The sequence below is a fragment of the Pan troglodytes genome, chromosome 8, assembly GCF_028858775.2.
Source record: "Pan troglodytes isolate AG18354 chromosome 8, NHGRI_mPanTro3-v2.0_pri, whole genome shotgun sequence".
NCBI classification, from domain to species: Eukaryota; Metazoa; Chordata; class Mammalia; order Primates; family Hominidae; genus Pan; species Pan troglodytes.
In genome coordinates, this window is record NC_072406.2 from 41,236,189 (window position 1) to 41,254,413 (window position 18,225).

The 18,225-nt window shown below is 39.8% G+C and overlaps 1 protein-coding gene across 22 annotated transcripts in view; it reads right to left on the reverse strand.

Annotated features, from left to right (window-relative positions):
* MPP7 (MAGUK p55 scaffold protein 7) overlaps nt 1-18,225 on the reverse strand; it is a 255,744-nt gene that overhangs the window by 193,553 nt on the left and 43,966 nt on the right. For 8 of the 22 annotated variants that reach the window (XM_054660885.2, XM_054660897.2, XM_054660884.2 and 5 more), the window contains 2 exons: nt 10,872-10,974; nt 7,443-7,560 (listed from right to left, as the gene is read on the reverse strand). The exons of 6 other annotated variants lie outside the window; for them this stretch is intronic. The gene's annotated coding sequence lies outside the window, so the exon portion shown is untranslated. Of the gene's footprint in view, nt 1-7,442; nt 7,565-10,871; nt 10,975-18,225 lie in introns of all 22 variants that reach the window. 8 more of the 22 variants (XM_054660890.2, XM_054660894.2, XM_063781530.1 and 5 more) reach the window with 3 other exon arrangements.

The following is an 18,225-nucleotide window of genomic DNA, read 5'->3' on the forward strand; positions in this document are numbered from 1 at the left end:
TAATATTATTTTTAAATTAATTAAACTAATATAACCCACATAATCAAAACTCTTTAGAGCCTTCAATAATTTTTAAGAGTATAGATCTGAGGCCCAAAAATGTTGAGAATTGCTTCTCTAATGCCAAGGTTTGGCAAACATTCTCTGTAAAGTGCCAGACAGTAAACATTTTAGGCTTTGTGGTCCATACGGTCTCAACCTAAACAATAGGTACATGAGTATGACTGTGTTCCCATAAAACTTGATTTCCAGAAATGAAGGAGGGCCAAGTTTGCTGACCACTATTCTGTATCCTTACATCCTATCTGCTAGTGACTTAAGGATCTAGAAGTAGCATGTTTTCTAGTAACATTTTTACTGGTCATTATTTATACATTCAAAAAGAAAGTTAAAAAATCTATTTTGTTTTGTTGTGCAAAACTGTGAAAATTTTTAAAGATTCAGTTCTTAATCATAAACAAAATTGCATTTCAATTTTGGCTATCCCAAGTATCTCAGACTCGTCGCTATACATAAAGAATTTAAAAACAGACTTACAACTGGCCAAGTATTAGGATGTTGTATGTAAGAAAAGATGCTTTATACAACCAAAAACAAAAATTCCTAGTTTTCAAGAAAAAAAGATTATGAAGAATCAAAATATCTCACATTTTACAAATCCAATGGGGTTCAATGATTAATATAAAACCAACATATGTCCTTTCCACACATGGAAAGGGAAATGCTGAAGCAATAGAAAAGAAGAATCCCATTAAAAGAATCCTATAAACCTTTAAAGACTTCAGAAAGGAAACAAGAGAACATGCTGCTTTATAATCCCCAGGCAAAGAGACCCAGGCTTTAAGGCTGCTAGGAAAGTCTGCCGGGAACCCTGGTCCATTTGCCAGGAAGGAGCATTAACCACGAGACCCTTAGGGACTCATCTAGTGCGGGCTCGGGAAGGCACACAACCGCCCCTTCTCTGCAAGCATAGGTGTAATGAATGAACTAACACTTGCAGGCAATGAACTCATTCCAGACTACCCAAACCATCTACAACAATGAGTGCACCATGACCCCATTTTCCTTTTTCACTCTCCTTAAGCAAAAATGGCAGCATTTATAGTGTTGGCACATCCTCCACACCTCTCCTCTGGGGTACTTCTCTGATGATGACTGCCTTTTCATTGCATTTATATTCTACCACTTACTGCTAAAAAGTCTTGGCTAAATCTTCAAGATTACACCACTGACCATCAATGACCCACTATTTTTGCTCTGTATCTCTTTCCTCTAATTGTTGGGGGTAGAGAAGAGTGATACAACTTCTTGATTACGTTTTCCTTGACTAATTCTCAATTTCAGATTCATCTCAGCATTCCACTGGCATTCCCTTAAGTCCTCTCTACCGCAGAAACCAGTCCTTTTTGTAATTAACGTACATCAATATAATTCTACATTTTTTTGTTCAATCAATGTCCCCCACTAGATTCCTTGAGAATGGAACCCATATCATCATATGTCCCTAAAAACTGAATAATGATCCGCTCTCTTTCCCTTCCAAGTCAGAGTCACCTCATCATTTTACCTATAGGGAGATAGCACAGCCTAACAATGAGAGCACAGATTTTGAAATCAGACAGACCTAAGATCACACCCAAGCCCCACCTTACTGACTCCATGATCCTGGCCAAGCTACTTAATGAAATGAGATTAAATGAAATAACAAAAGTAAAACATCTAACCCATATATAGCAGCCAATCAACAGACGGCCGCTTTTATCACATTTTTTTTTTTTTCAAGACAGAGTTCCACTCTTGTTGCCCAGGCTGGAGTACAGTGGTGCGATCTCGGCTCACAACAACCTGTCAGGAAAGGGATGCATGAACAAAATAACAACAGAATCAGAGAAACAGAACTATTAAAAGTTTCTATTTCTAGAAACTCTGGAGCTTACAAATACAATAATGGAATTGAAAAATTCACAAGAGGGGCTCAACAGCAGACTTGATCAAGCAGAAAAAAAAATCAGTGAACTTGAGTATAGATCATATGACACTATAAAGTCAGAAGAGCAAAAGCAAAAAAACAATGAAGAAAAGGGAAGAACCTAATGGGACACCATCAAGCAGATGAATATACACACTATGGGAGTCTGAGAAGAACAGAGAAAGGGACATGGCTGAAAATTTCCCAAATGTGAGGGGAGAAATGGACACAAAAATTCAAGAAGCTTAAGAAACTGAATTGGATAAAGCCAAAGATACGCATGCTAAGACATATTATAATTAAATTGTCAAAAGTCACAGAGAGAATCTTGAAAGCAGCAAGAGAAAAATGACTCATCATGTACAGGGAAGCATCCACAGAGGATCAGTGAATTTCTCAGCAGAAATTTTGCAGGTTGAAGTAAGATGATATAATCAAAGTGGTGAAAAAAAAAATCTGCCAATCAAGAAGACTACATCTGACAAAACTGTCCCACAAAATGAAAAATAAATTAATCCCTTCCCAAATAAACAAAAGCTGAGGGAGTTTGTTGCCACTATGCCTGTATTACACATACTAAAGGGAGTCTTTCAAGTCTAAATGAAAGAACGCTAGACGGCAACATGAAACCACATGAAAATATAAAGCTCTTTGGTAAAGCTGAATATATGAACAAATATAAGATACAGTAATATTGTAATGATGCATAAATCACTTTTAATTCTTTTATAAATTTTCAGGCTGGGCAATCATAGCAGAAGGTGAAAGGGAAGCAAGGCATGTCTTACGTGGTGGCAGGCGAGACAAACAGAGGATAGGGGAAACTGCCAAACGCTTTTAAAGCATCAGATCTGGTAAGAACTCACTATCACAAAAAGAGCATGGTGGAAACCACCACTATGATCCAATTACCTCCTACTAGATCCCTCCCTTGACACACGGAGATTACAATTTGGATTACAATTCAAGATGAGATTTGGGTACGGACACAGAATTGAATCATATCATACATCTTCTCCTTCCCAAGTTGTCTAATGTTTCCCATAATGCCAAGTCCATCAGCTCAAGTCCCTGACATAGAGCACAGTACCCCACCAACATGTGATGGATATACAGCAGCAGCAAGAAATAAATGTGTTGTTGGGGTTATTTGCTACTGAAATACAACATAGCCCATTATGACTGATACACTGCTCATTTACAAATATCAATAGTATGATTTTAAAATAACACAAATCATTCACTCTAAGTATTTACATTGTTATTTCCTAAGTACTAATTAATATTAAGTGGTTCAACACAATAGTTCCAAAAATTTGTGGGCTACTAGAAACATCTGTAATAAATCTGGACATTCACAAAGATGATTTCATGTGTTTACTGACAACAGACTCATGTAAATTGTCTAGTTTTGTCAGTTTCCTAGGCCCTATATCAGAGCTATCAAAAAATACACTTTCTAAAAATTGATTCATTTGTAAATAATTATGTCATAATACTAAAGTTAACTGTATGCATTTTCAAATTAAGGACAGCACTAAAAAGTTAAACTAAATGTAACACACAACGGTTGCAATCATGTATATTTATGTATGTATGTTTTGAAGCTATCTTAAACAGACAGTGATAAAAGGAAATATATAATCCAAAAGCATTGATTATATATAACACAAACAACTTTATATTAAGTTAGGTTTTTCTCCATGGTGGTCTATCTTTATACTCCTAAAGGAAATCCTCACTTATCTGTGTATGAGCTTATACCCATGTTTCCATTCTTCTAGCATATTCATCTATTTTATTTCCAATGCTAGGAACAAACCAAGATAAGCCCTTCAAACAATTCAAAATCCTAATGTTATATTGTAGAGAACAGTGCATCCTTTATGAACTAGAAGAGAATCTATTCTGTATTAGCCCTTTATGTATTAAACGGTAGAGACTCTTACATTTGAAGTCAGCTATACCCAAGAGAAACTTTAAGAGCACTGCATTGTTCATATACCTTTTAATGTCACTTTCTTCAATAACATCAATTTTTATACTTCATGAATATTAGCTGCTGGAATCTATTGAGTATACTTTGTAAATTTTTAATTTGCATGTCATAGCTCTGAATAGGAGTATTTTCATTTCTACAGTGAAACAAATGAACAGAAAAGGGGAAAAGTTAACATTTCCAAAGAGTTATGTAAAGACGGAACAAAAATTAAGTTGCTAAGGAAAGTAACATGCCAGTCATTGTCCAAAAACCACGGGAAATGGTTACACAAAAGAGCATTTCACAGAGCTATGCACAGCCTGTTAGTGGACTGCTAGCCAAACTGTCTTAGACTAACACACCCTGGAATGAATCTATCTGATTAGGAGAACTTACTTTATGATCAATTTAGTGTCAAGAAATCTGAGGGCTAGAAGGGGAACCTGGCTGGGAAAAACAGGGCCTGCTAAGACCATATGGAAGCCAGCTGTCAGCCACTTCCTATTCATACACTCTCGGGAGGAGACATGCCCTCACAAGAAACGGAAAATGATGTAAACGCCAAGCAGGAGGCTTTGTGCACTCCGACGCGGCTCAAGTGGTTCAGGTTTCCCGGGTGTTTCCCCAGGTGGCATCTTCTCAGCTTCCTTGGCCTCCCTTTCTAAAATCTCCCTCACACCTTCCTAATTCCACTTAACGATCTTTGCCTGTGCCTATCCCAACTTCATGAGCTATGCGTATTTCACTCTTCTTGTCTAGTGTCTGTCTTTTACTAGAATACAGTCAATGCGATGCAGGGCATAATGATGTTTCTGTCAATCACACACCACATATATGGCAGTGGTCTCATATTCTTACTCTTCCCTTTCTATGTTTAGGTATGTTTAGATACACAAATACTTACCACTGTGTTCCAATTGCCAGAAATATCCAGTGCAGTCACCTACTGTACAGGTTTCTGGCCTAGAAGCAACAGGCTGCACCATGCAGCCTAGGTGTGTAGTGGGCTCTGCCATTTGGGTTTGCCTAAGTGCACTCTAGGATGCTCCCACAAGGACCAAGTCGCCTAACAACAAATTTCTCAGAACATCTCCCTGTCGTTAAGCAACGTATGACTTACAGAAACTATGAGAGGGCAGGGAGTTTGGTCTGCATTATTCACTGCTGAATTCCTGGTGTCTTAGAATAGTGCCTGCCATAATAATACGTGGCTCCAAACATTAATTGAATAATGAATGAAAAAATGAATGAGTGACTACTGGAATTCCTACCAATTTTAGCTATGATAATATTATATATTTTATATACATTATTTATTTTGTGTTTCTGCCTGTCCTCTTCTTAGTTCTCCTGTCCAAAGGAAAAAGACTGCTAATCTCATTGATCACAACCTAAAATATTTACTAGACCAAAAGTATAGTAGGAAAACTGTCAACAAATTAGATATTAAAAGGTCACTATCTGGCCGGGCACGGTGGCTCATGCCTGTAATCCCAGCACTTTGGGAGGCCAAGGTGGGGGGATCACATGAGGTCAGGAGTTCAAGACCAGCCTGGCCAACATGGCAAAACCCCATCTCTACTAAAAATACAAAAATTAGCCGGGCATGGTGGCACACGCTTGTAGTCCCAGCTATTCGAGAGGCTGAGGCAGGAGAATTGCTTGAACCTGGGAGGCAGAGGGTGTAGTGAGCTGAGATCCACTGCAATCCAGCCTGGGCAACAGAGTGAGACTTTGTACACCGCCAAAAAAGGTCATCTGTGCCCAGTCCCCTTGACATCTCGTGCTCCCTTTTCCCCGAGTAAGCAGACTCTGCTAGTGCCAGTCAGCTTGCCGGCTGCCCACTCTCACCATTTCACTGGGTTTGGGTCACACTTGTGCTGGCTGCGTGCTTTTCTCACACAAACTTCTGCTGACCTGGGCTTCTGATATGATAAGAGAGCCTGCACCTTCCCCTGGTGGGAGGAGCCTAGCCGACTCCTCTCTGGAATGGCTCCACTTCTCTTCTCGCATGGAGAAGTCTAGCATGGGCCATTGCTTTAGCCAAGAATGATGTCCTCTTCAACTTTTGTGCACATTTGAAATTTTTGTTGATGAAAAAAGTGTCCTTTTCAACATTTTGATTTAAAATGTAATAGCATTTACTATATGTCCATCTCTTGAAAGTCTCAAAAAAAAAAAAACTGTAGAAAGAAACTATCATATAACCACAAATTAGTAACAGTAAAAGCAAGCCTTTGTGGTTCTCCTATTGGATGTAACAGAACCCATTATCTATACCACCAAATTCTAACTTTCCTGATTTTATTTCCCTAAACATCTCTCTCCTAACATCCTTTGTTTTGGAGAGATGCTCAACAGAGTATTTAGGGGTGTCAAGTAATGGTGTCTGTAATTTACGCAAAAATACTTCAGCAGAGAGGCGGAGGAGAGGGAGAGAGAACATATGGCCAAATGTCATCTGTTGCTGGATCTAAGATGGACATATGGGTCTTCATTGTACTATTCTTTCTACTTTTCTATATATCTTGAAATTTTTATGCTAAAAATTTTTTAGAAGAAAAAAAGAACTTCCACATCTCCCAGCCTCTTATATCCCAGAATTATGTGCCTTCTGAGAACCCTAATAAGCCCATCGGCAAACACAGTAATCCTCAAATTGGTCTGTTCCCACCTCCAACCCATCCTACACATGCTGCCAGCATCATCTTTCAAAGATACTTACGTGATCACTTGACTACTCTAAATAAACTAGCTGATGATTCAACCGCACTTTCATGATAAAGTTTAAATTCCTTAAATTGAGACATGCTCTTGGTCCTTTCTCATTGCTTTCTTTGCAAAAATCACACCAACACCCTCTCTCAAGTTTTCTATAAAACTACAACCCTGAACACACTGTGTTATTTCATGCTTCTGTGAATTTGATCACTCTAGTTCCTCTGCCTGCTTCAAAATATGGGTTTAATTGCATGTATGTTACCACACTGCCTAATGAGGAGCCTGTGAGCAAAAAGGATCATAATAGTAAGTATAGGTGTCAACAAAGTCTAATCTATAAAGTCATACAGTCTTTTTCAAACCTGCATATGACTATTCAGCAATTCCTTTCAAATTCAGTAGAGGGTGCCATGATTTAATTTTTAAAAGGAAAATGGACTTCATGTTAACAAAAGCAACTTTCACAAGCTTTAGCTGATGTGTTAAAGCTATAAAAAATATATTTCTAATAAGTAAGGAATGTGAAACTAAAAATAAACACCCAACTTTGTCTTAATCTGAACAAATAACATATTTTTGATATAAGAAAGAACCATATAAGAATACATCAAAATTCTGGTCGGGCACAGCGGCTCAAGCCTGTAACACCAGCACTTCAGGAGGCCGAGGTGGGCAGATCACTTGAGGTCAGGAGTTTGAGACCAGCCTGGCCAACATGGTGAAACCCCATCTCTACTAAAAATACAAAAATTAGCCAGGTGTGGTACATACCTGTAGTCCCAGCTACTCGGGAGGCTGAGGCAGGATAATTGCTTGAACCCGGGAGGCGGAGGTTACAGTGAGCCGAGATCGCACCACTGCATTCCAGCCTAAGCGACAGAACAAGGCCCTGTCTCAAAAAAAAAAAAAAAAAAAAATCAAAATTCTAATTGTGATTATACCCTCTGAACCAACAATAGCTTGTAGGAATACACCCTAAGAAATAATCATACAAGTATGCAACAATGAGCCAATCAATCTACTGTAAAATATAACAGAAAAGTGTTCAAGTTTTTAAAGAAAGTATCTTCATTGCAGAGTTACTACTTCACTTCACTCACAATATCAACACAGAACTGATGCAGGCACAGGTATTCTGACTTCAATACACCAACACAGGAGGCCTCTATTCCCTGGCACCTCTTTATTCACTTTTGCCATTTAGCCAGGCAGGATAGCACACACCTGTAGTCCCAGATACTTGGGAGGCTGAGGTGGGAGGATTACTTGACCCCAGGAATTCAAGACCAGCCTGAGCAACATAGTAATGACCCCCATCTCTAATATATGTATACTTAACAACAACAAAAAAACACTTTTTCCATTTGTTTCACTTTGGGTCTTCTAATCTATACTTTCCTACATTAATTCCTGGTCCATTTTTAGTTTTTCTTTTGCAGTTTCAGAAAGGTGCTAACAATCAGCAGTGACTACACTTGAGACAAGACAACAGACCTCAAATTATCGGTTACTGCCAAAATCAATCTTTTCATTTTGTGACTTAGCTTATACATTGCTTAGTTATCAAATGCTTATCAAACTCCTGTGATTAGCAAAGTACTATGTCAGGGGTATAACAAAAAATATCAAACTATAAACATAGTAGATTTCATTATCTTAAGATCAATTTCACTTCCAAAATTCAGAATCTATGAGTCTAGATTGTATTCTGCCGTTTTACTCATTAACTTCGAGGATTTGGGTAAACGGCGACATGTCACACACTCAAGAGTATTCCATAGTAGGGCATTCCCCCACAGGGGAATCACTGCTACAATCACTGCTCAATTTCTTCCTTACCTGAAAGGAAGCCAAGATGGTACTGAACAAGAATGGAACCACCACAGTACATAGGCGTTTATTTAGCTTTCTGTGAAGCATTAAAAAATCAGATATTGCTCAAGCCTGGGTTGTAATATGAGGAAACTGGCATTAACCCTCATGCATTCAGTCTCTCCATCTAGGTCCCCCGTTTTCTAGATACTCTCACTGTTTTCTTCAATATGTGAAAAGGCAAGAAGTACACCTGTATCTAACATCATACAGAGGCGTTAAAAGGCAACCAGATGAGATTTTTTTTTTTCCATCTTGGCAAAATCAACTCTTCATAGCGGACATTCAACAGGCTCTTAGAACTGTTTGAAATTTGAACCTATTTAAGTAACATCAACCAGCAAATATTTCTCCTGATAATAAAAGCTTCCATTTCTGACATCCACGTGTGGCAGAAATTCCCACTCCTTAACAGCTGCAAGTTTATTCTCTGTGTCCTAGAAAGGGTCTTTTCTCATCTGCATTTCTTTTTTTTTGGGAGGGGGGGGCGGAGTCCCACTGTGTCACCCAGGCTGGCATGCAGTGGCACTATCTTGGCTCACTGCAACTTCTGCCTCCCTGGTTCAAGCGATTCTCCTTCCTCAGCCTCCCGAGCAGCTGGGACTATAAGCACGCACCACCATGCCCAACTAATTTTTGTATTTTTAGTAGAGATGGGTTTTCACCATGTTGGACAGGCTGGTCTCGAACTCCTGACCTCGTGATCTACCCTCCTCAGCTTCCCAAAGTGCTGGGATTACAGGCGTGAGCCACGATACCCGGCCTCATCTGCATTTCTTTAAAGATCAGAATGGTTTTTGATTCTTGGTAAAAGATGAGCTGGCAAGTGGGAAATTACTGAAATGCCAAGTAGAGTTGCCAGCCAAATATGAGCTGGGGAGTTTAAGACTAACGAGGATTTAGAGCTTTAAAGGTTGCTGAGTAAGCTCAAGTAGTGAGCCCGACAAATGTAAAACAGAAAAGGAGCCTACAAAAGATGGACTGACTTCTCTGCAGCCGGAGAACCAGGGCCACACTCCAGGTTTGGATTAATCAGAAAGAGGAAAAATAACAAATCTGTGCTAACACTATTTCAACATCAAGGAAACCTACAAGCATCAGGATGTAGAAACAGTGTTTACTAATATATTTCCTTATAGTTGATAGGTCCTATGTAGATTCGTGAAAAATCATCTTCCTTAATTTCTGCACATTACACAAGGACAACCAAGTAATTGTTCCTACTTGACTGCTCAAGACATCATTTCTCAATTATTAAAAAGACATACTTTTGGCCAGGCACGGTGGCTCATGCCTGTAATCCCAGCATTTTCGGAGGCCAAGGCGGGCGGATCACTTGAGCTCAGGAGTTCAAGACCAGCCTGGTCAACATGGCAAAACCTCGTCTCTACTAAAAATACAAAAATTAGCCGGGTATGGTCAGGGGCACCTGCAGTCCCAGCTACTAGGGAGGCTGAGGCAGGAGAATCACTTGAACCTGGGAGACACAGGTTGCAGTGAGCTGAGATTTCACCACTGCACTCCAGCCTGGGATACAGAGAGAGAGTCCGTCTCACAAAAAAGAAAAAGAAAAAAAAAAAAAAAAAGACATACTTCTGCTATATCCATTCTTATGGGAATTACATTCAATTGCACTATAATCACCTTGAATTAACAAAATGGGACAATGTTTCAAAAGATTCTTTTTACTCTCCTCTAAACCATTTGAGAATATTTCTAAAGCCATTAATTTCACAAACTAGCCCAGATTACTGAGAAAAATCATAGCTGTACAAGTTCTGAAAATCTTGCTGAATATAACTATCTTGTGGTCCAAGGGCTGTATTTCTTTGCCTGAATCCCTGAATTATAAATGGCTATAAAAAGAAAACAGGAAAGAAAAGGGCCCAACAAAATAAAAGGTTCCCAAGTGAAAAGTAATGATGTTATATTGTAACAAACATTTTGGTGACTGGGATTACCTGAAACCTCTGGGCTCCTGCTCTGAAGTACTAATTTGCCAAAAGCATGGCAAATCCAACTCTTAAAACAGTACTGACTCATCCTGAGTTCACAGTTTGATCTTACCTATTTTAATATCAAGGAATCCAAGATTTGCTATACCTCATATCATAAATGAAAAGGAAATACTAAAGATAATTACTTAAAACCTATCCAACAGAATTATCTTCGGTGTAAGTTTTAAGTATAATGCAGATAACCACAATATAGATTTATCTCAAAATGAAAACCTGGGCAGATGATATTTAACTGAGTAATTATGTTATCTGCACTCTAGATAGGAAGGGCTGAGAGGAAAAACAGGGAGAAACTTGCCATCTTACTCACCCGCAGTGGAGTGCTGGCTGTAAATCAAGTCGGCCTGCCCAAACACACACAGGACTTAATGACGACCTCAGCGAGAGCAGTTGAGTTTATGCAGTAAGGAAATCTGCACAAAATTAAAGGGAAAACTACTGAGGCCCCACATGGACATAATCGCTATGGACCGTGGATGTGAAAATGATGACATAATGGTGGGGAGTAGGAGGATTCCAGTAGGAAGCTAATAATAAAAATACATTTGTTATAAAATGGAAACTAGAAGTTACTGAATTTCTAGCATTTTCCCCTGTTGTTCTCTAAATGTATGCACTCACTCTGACATAGCGCAAACATACTTTGAAAAAACAAATGTATAGAAAAGGGATAGGAACTCATCTTTTCTGTCACCCAGGCTGGAATGTAATGGTGCTATCTCAGCTCACTGCAACCTCTGCCTCCCAGGTTCAAGTGATTCTCCTGCCTCAGCCTCCCGAGTAGCTGGGATTACAGGTGCCCGCCACCACGCCTGACTAGTTTTTGTATTTTTAGTAGAGACGGGGTTTCACCATGTTGGCTAGGCTGGTGTCAAACTCCTGACCTCAAATGATCCACCCTCCTCAGCCTACCCAAAGTGCTGAGATAACAGGCGTGAGCCACCGCCTGGCCCACCTTTTTCTTTTTTTTTTTTTCTGCAACGGAGTCTCACTGTCACCCAGGTTGGAGTGTAGTGGCGTGATCTTGGCTCACTGCAACCTCCGCCTCCTAGGTTCAAGCGATTCTTCTGCCTCAGCCTCCCAAGTAGCTGGGAATACAGGCAGGTGCCACCATGCTCAGCTAATTTTTAGTAGAGACAGGGTTTCAACATGTTAGCCAGGATGGTCTCAATCTCCTGACCTCTTTATCCACCTGCCTCAGCCTCCCAAAGTGCTGGGATTACAGGCATGAGCCACTGTGCCCAGCCCATCTTTTTCTTAATTCTACATATTTGTTACTGAAATATAGTTTCCTAGTCAATTTTAACAAACAAAATTCCAATCACAGAGTGCAATGAAATACCTATCAGGATCCAGGAGCACTCTCAGATTTATGGACTAACTATGAATATTTCAAGTAGTCATTAGTGGTATCCTAAAAAGTTTGTAGAGAGGCACTGGGAGGTGAAGAGGAGAGGGAAGAGACCATAGTATGAGTGTTTTACTTCCTTTATACTTAGTGAAATATACTTCATACAAATCATCCTTTGGAACTCATGGAATACCCTGAAAATTCTACTATCTGGAAAGACATACATGGTTAATTTTCTTTGCTCTGACAATCAAAACTGTGCCTACCTGAGGTCAACAGCATACTAGGAGTGTGAAAAGGGAAATTTTGGAATATGGAACAACTTTGGAGAGGGAATTTCTAGATAGGGAGGATATGAAGACAGCAGCGGCTCAAATGGCAGAGAGAAAAGTTACCAAGGTCAAACACCACTACCCAGACACTTTCTATATAAAAGACCTATGCAGATGCTGCAGCTAAACCATTAGGACTACTGCCCTGCAACTCCACATTGCCATACATTTTCAGTTGCTTCCAGGGAAAAAAAAAAGCGTATTAATTCTAATATTAATATGAATTCCAATAACAGATTAAATGCACCCCCAGAAAAATACCCCAGCCAAGATTCTACTTCTAAGAATTTCACTGCAGACATAATTCACACAGGTAAACAAATATATATATGTGCAAAAAAACTGACTAAGCATCATTAGACAGGGAAAAAAAGTAATGACCTAAAATGTTCATCAATCAGGCAATGGTTTTAAAAAATAATAATAATGAAAAGTGGCACAGCGAGGAGGTTGGGATATAAAATTGGACTACGTTTTTAGGCTATAATCTTTCTACCTTTCTTATTTCACAATGAGTATTTATTCAAGTCTTACGTATATAACTAAGAACAGAAAAATCATACATTCTATTAATTTTTTAAAATCCAAATGGCAATCATGGCCCACAGTTCCATTGTAAGTCTCAAAGCCTATTTAATCTATCATTGTACACAATCCATTTATATGAGAATCTGTGCGTCTTTCTCCTCCATTAGACTATAAATTCCTTAAGAACCAAGACAAATAATAAGTCATCTTCCCCCATGCCCAGTACAGAGATGCTCATTCAATGTATGCCGAGTGAGTAAATGAAGAGACAAATTCCTATTTGATCTAAGCCTCTGCAGGTAACCACAGTTGGCTACAGTCATGATTACAAGTGCTCGGAGTTATGTCAGCCTGACCCACAGAAAGGAGATAGTTCTCAGAAACAGCATAAGTTTCAACATGTTCCACAATCCCTGAGAAGGTTCTAGGCTACCTACATCAAACCTATCCCTTTCCAAGATCACCCACAGATTAAAACCAATGACAGCAGTTGAGATGTCACAGTATTAAAAAGCAACAAGCGCAATTCAGCGTTTCATGTCATGATACGAACTGGAAATAATATCATTTATCTGGTGCCTGGGAGGGAAGGTCTGAGCTTGGTGAAACCAATCAAGTATGTCTTCCTTATATTCTTTAATTATGATAAGGAAACTGAAAACCAACATATTAAGGAAGACATTAAACACAGAATTTATATAAAACTCCCAAAGAAAACCTTCTCAGATATCTTCATAGAAAATAAAGCTTGTTCATGTCCTTTGTAGGGACACGGATGAAATTGGAAATCATCATTCTCAGTAAACTATCGCAAGAACAAAAAACCAAACACCGCATATTCTCACTCATAGGTGGGAATTGAACAATGAGATCACATGGACACAGGAAGGGGAATATCACACTCTGGGGACTGTGGTGGGGTGGGGGGAGGGGGGAGGGATAGCATTGGGAGATATACCTAATGCTAGATGACGAGTTAGTGGGTGCAGCGCACCAGCATGGCACATGTATACACATGTAACTAACCTGCACAAAGTGCACATGTACCCTAAAACTTAAAGTATAATAAAAAAATAAAAAAAGAAAAGAAAATAAAGCTTGTTTCCATGAACGTAACTCTTTTTTATAACAGGTTCTATGTCTGTAATAGCTACATGCAATTCCTGATCAATACAATGTGATATCTCCACATTTCTGACGAACCCCCATCAACATTAAATTTTGTTTAATGGGGGGCTCTGTTTTGGCTTCTCAATGAGAAAAGGGCAGACATTCTGCGGGGAGTAAATATAATCATTTTTAGGTAAGGTATTACAGTCCTGTGCTGACACCTTACAGTACACAAATAACATAAACATACACATCTGCAGAACTTGACAATATTGAGTATTTATGCAGCTATTATTTCACACTTAACACACACCCTCTAAGGTAGGTTACACCTCCATTCCATCCTTCCCATCCCAGATTCTATAAGAAGGGGACAGACACAAGTCTAGAACCCGATGTTCCTTCCACTTCATCACACTCCTGTCACCTCTTCAAGTAGAGTCAAGGTGAGACCACCAAGAAGACAAGAAAGGTTAAAAAAAAAAAAAGGCATTGCTGCTATTAATACCAAAAGTCTACAGTTTGCCTATATATACTACTATCTAGTAAATTTCCTATTATACTTAGGACTGATAAGATATAAATAACATATTAAATATTATATATATATATAAATTTTTTTTTGAGACAGAGTCTCACTCTGTCACCCAGGCTAGAGTGCAGTGGCATGATCTCAGCTCACTGAAACCTCAGCCTCCCAGATTCAAGCAATTCCCCTGCCTCAGCCTCCCAAGTAGCTGGGATTACAGGCATGCCCCACCACGCCTGGCTAATTTTTGTATTTTTAGTAGAAACAAGGTTTCACCATGTTCACCAGGCTGGTCTTCAACTCCTGACCTCAAATGATCTGCCCACTTCAGCCTCCCAAAGTACTGGGATTACAGACTTGAGCCACCGCGCCTGGCCTAAATATATATTTAAATAAAATATATTACATTTTACTCCTATTAGTTTTACTAAATGGCAATTACAGGTATCCAAAGAACATTTACTGAGCAACCACCAGGCACTATGCTAGAATCAGAGACATCACAGTGTATCTCCTGTCTCTACTCCTGTGGAGTGGGAGAGAGAGCTCTCCACACAGTGGAAAAACAGAAATCCCTATTTCTGTGAAAACACCAAGTTATTACCGCGCTAAACAGCTGCTAAAGGGAAAAAAGAAAGAGCCTTTGTGTAACATGTCTCAGAACTTTTACTCAGAGAATGAGAAGGCTCAGGACTCAAACTTACAGGTGAAACTGCACCTCTAATGTAGACAGCCCACCACCATTCATCCTCCACCAGGTTTTTTTTTAACTCTAAAATATATTAATGAAGTTAAACAGAAACAGCTGTTTATCAGTCACCTAAATTAGTAGTTCTCACACTTTTGATCATTCATATGCCACCCTCACAATTTTTACATTACATACAAAACTACTTTTTTACTTAACAATTTTCTTACACAGAGTTATTTTATTTAAATACCTATTTTAGACTCCTTTTAAACACCCACAGTGAGGCCAGGTGCAGTGGCTCACACCAGTAATCTCACCACTTTGGGAGGTCTAGGCCAGCGGATTGCTTGAGCTCAAGAGTTCGAGACCAGCCTGGGCAACATGGTGAAACCCCCATCTCTAATAAAAATACAAAAAATTAGCCAGGCGTCATGGTGCATGCCTGTAGTCCCAGCTACTAGGGAGGCTGAGGAGGGAGAATCACTTGAGCCCAGGAGGTGGGATTGAACCACCGCAGTGAGCCGAGATTGCACCACTGCACTCCAGCCTGGGTGACAGAGAGAGACTCCATCAAAAAGAAAAAGAAAAAGAAAAAGATGAGGGGAGGGGGAGGGGAGAGAAGAGAAGGACGCAGGGAGGCAGGAGATGAGTTAGTTATGTTTTCTAATATGCATGAAAATAAAAGCATATGGGCAGGTGCAGTGGCTCATGCCTGGAATCCCAGTACTTTGGGAGGCTGAGGTGGGAGAATCACTTGAGCCCAGGAGTTCTAGACCAGAGCGTGGGCAACATGACAAAATCCCATCTCTACAAAAAAAATACAAAAAATTAGCCAGGCACGGTGGTGTGCCCCTGTAATGCCAACTACTCAGGAGGCTGAGGTGGGAGGATCACCTGAGTCCGGGAAGTCAAGGCTGCAGTGAGCCATGATTGTGCCACTGCACTCCAGCCTGGGTGACAGAGCAAGACTCTGTCACTCTGTCCCCCATAACAAGAAAAGCATAGTGCTTAAAACAAAAACTCTTCATTAGAATACTTCAGAAATAACCCTGCATGTCCATACTTAGGAAACACTGATATTTAACAAAACAAACAAAAACACAGAAAACACTATATTAGCAGCTATTTATAAATACTGTTACAATAATTTTATGGCACTATCATCATCGACATATTTGAGTCCATCCCTCTTTCTACTTGTTAATTAATACATGCTTAATTATCTAAAAAGTATTCAATCATTTCCAGTGGCAATTCATCCATTCCAGTCTCCCTGGCTCTCTATAAATGATCTATGTATTATATTATGTATTAGTCTATATGTATGCATTAGTTAATGATGTGAAGCAGTTATACAAAGCTTCCTTATACCTACAGACTATAAATGGTTCTTTCCTTCAATCACTTGTCAAGATAAAGAAATCTAAAACATATAAAAATACCAGAGACTATATTTAACTATGTTCTAACCAAATAGTATGTTTCTGGCCAGGCATGGTGGCTCATGCCTGTAATCCCAACACTTTAGGAGGCCAAGGTGGGCGGATCACCTGAGGTCAGGAGTGAGACCAGCCTGACAAACAGGGCAAAACCCTGTCTCTACTAAAAATACAAAAATTAGCCAGACATGGTGGCACATGCCTGTAGTGCCACCTACTCAAGAGGCTGAGACAGGAGAATCGCTCGAACCTAGGAGGCGGAGGTTGCAGTGAGCCAAGATCGTGCTGCTGCACTCCAGCTTGGGTAACAGAGTGAGACTCCATCTCAAAAAAAAAAAAAAAAAAAAAAAATTTTTTTTTAAATAGCATGTTTCTTCTGGCACAATTTAAAGTGAAAGTGAAAAGGTTCTGTTTTCTACATGATGCATTTCAACTCAGTGTGAGTTGATTTATTTTATGCCCAATTGTTGTTAGAGAAAGAATTCAAATGGTTTTTCCAAGTATGTAAGGTGCCTACAAAATTACACTATAAAATTTATTCTTTAATAGCCTAGTTCTTTACCAAAGCAATTAGTTTTCATAAGTCACTCCAGCAAATCACAAAGCCAGATGGGTCCCCAATTCAATCAATTATCTTTAATCTTTCAACTAAGAAAAATTGCTCTTTATATACTTTGTCTCTGTAGTTCTCTTTCCAGAATTAACCATTTTGGCAGTGATGTATGCTTGTTAGCAAAAGTAGGTCCTACACACAGGTGAGAAAACACAGAATTAACTGTGAACACTTTCCTTCCTAGCAAGGTGAGCAGAACACTGAACCATGACTTAACGAAAGACTGCCCAAGTCATTCACTGGGGTGGAACCCTATGGCGTTTATCACAAACGTACTTCCCACCAACACGGTGGCTTTGCGCTCCACTGGCCAGTGCTTTTTATATTGAAATGAGTCAAAGACCAGATCCAGCGCAGTCACCATAGTTCCACTAAGATTTAAGCGAGGCAAACCATTGTCCCTGCCATTCTATCCTAAATGTGGTCATAAGTGGGACAGCAGAGAAAGCCACAGTACTTATCCAAGGTTGCAACACCTCCACTCTTCTGCTGATCTCCAAATACATACCTAGGCAGCACAGCCTTCTCCATCAGGTGACCCCAGAGTACACAGAGTGTGGATATCAGACACACCCCAATGACAATGACGTAGAACACCCTCCAATGTAGTACAAGAAACTGTCTGATCATACAATATACTCACAAATACATTTCTCTATCCTGAGAGAGAGACCGGTTTATCTCACTTTCTATCTCTCCATTTATAATTTTTGGCCAGGTGCCAATGGCTCATGTCTGTAACCTCAACACTTTGGGAGGCCGAGGCAGGAGGAGCTCAGAGCTCAGAGCCCAGGAGCTCGAGACCAGCTTGGGCAACATAACAAGACCCCATTATGGCTCACACCTGTAATCCCAGCACTTTGGGAGGCCGAGGTGGGTGGATTGCTTGAGGTCAACAGTTCAAGACCAGCCTGGCCAACATGGTGAAACCCCATCTCTACTAAAAATACAAAAAATTAGCCGGGCATGGTGGCGCACGCCTGTAGTCCCAGCTACTCAGGAGGCTGAGGCAGGAGAATCGCTTGAACTTGGGACCAGAGGTTGCAGTGAGCTGAGAATGCACCACTGCAC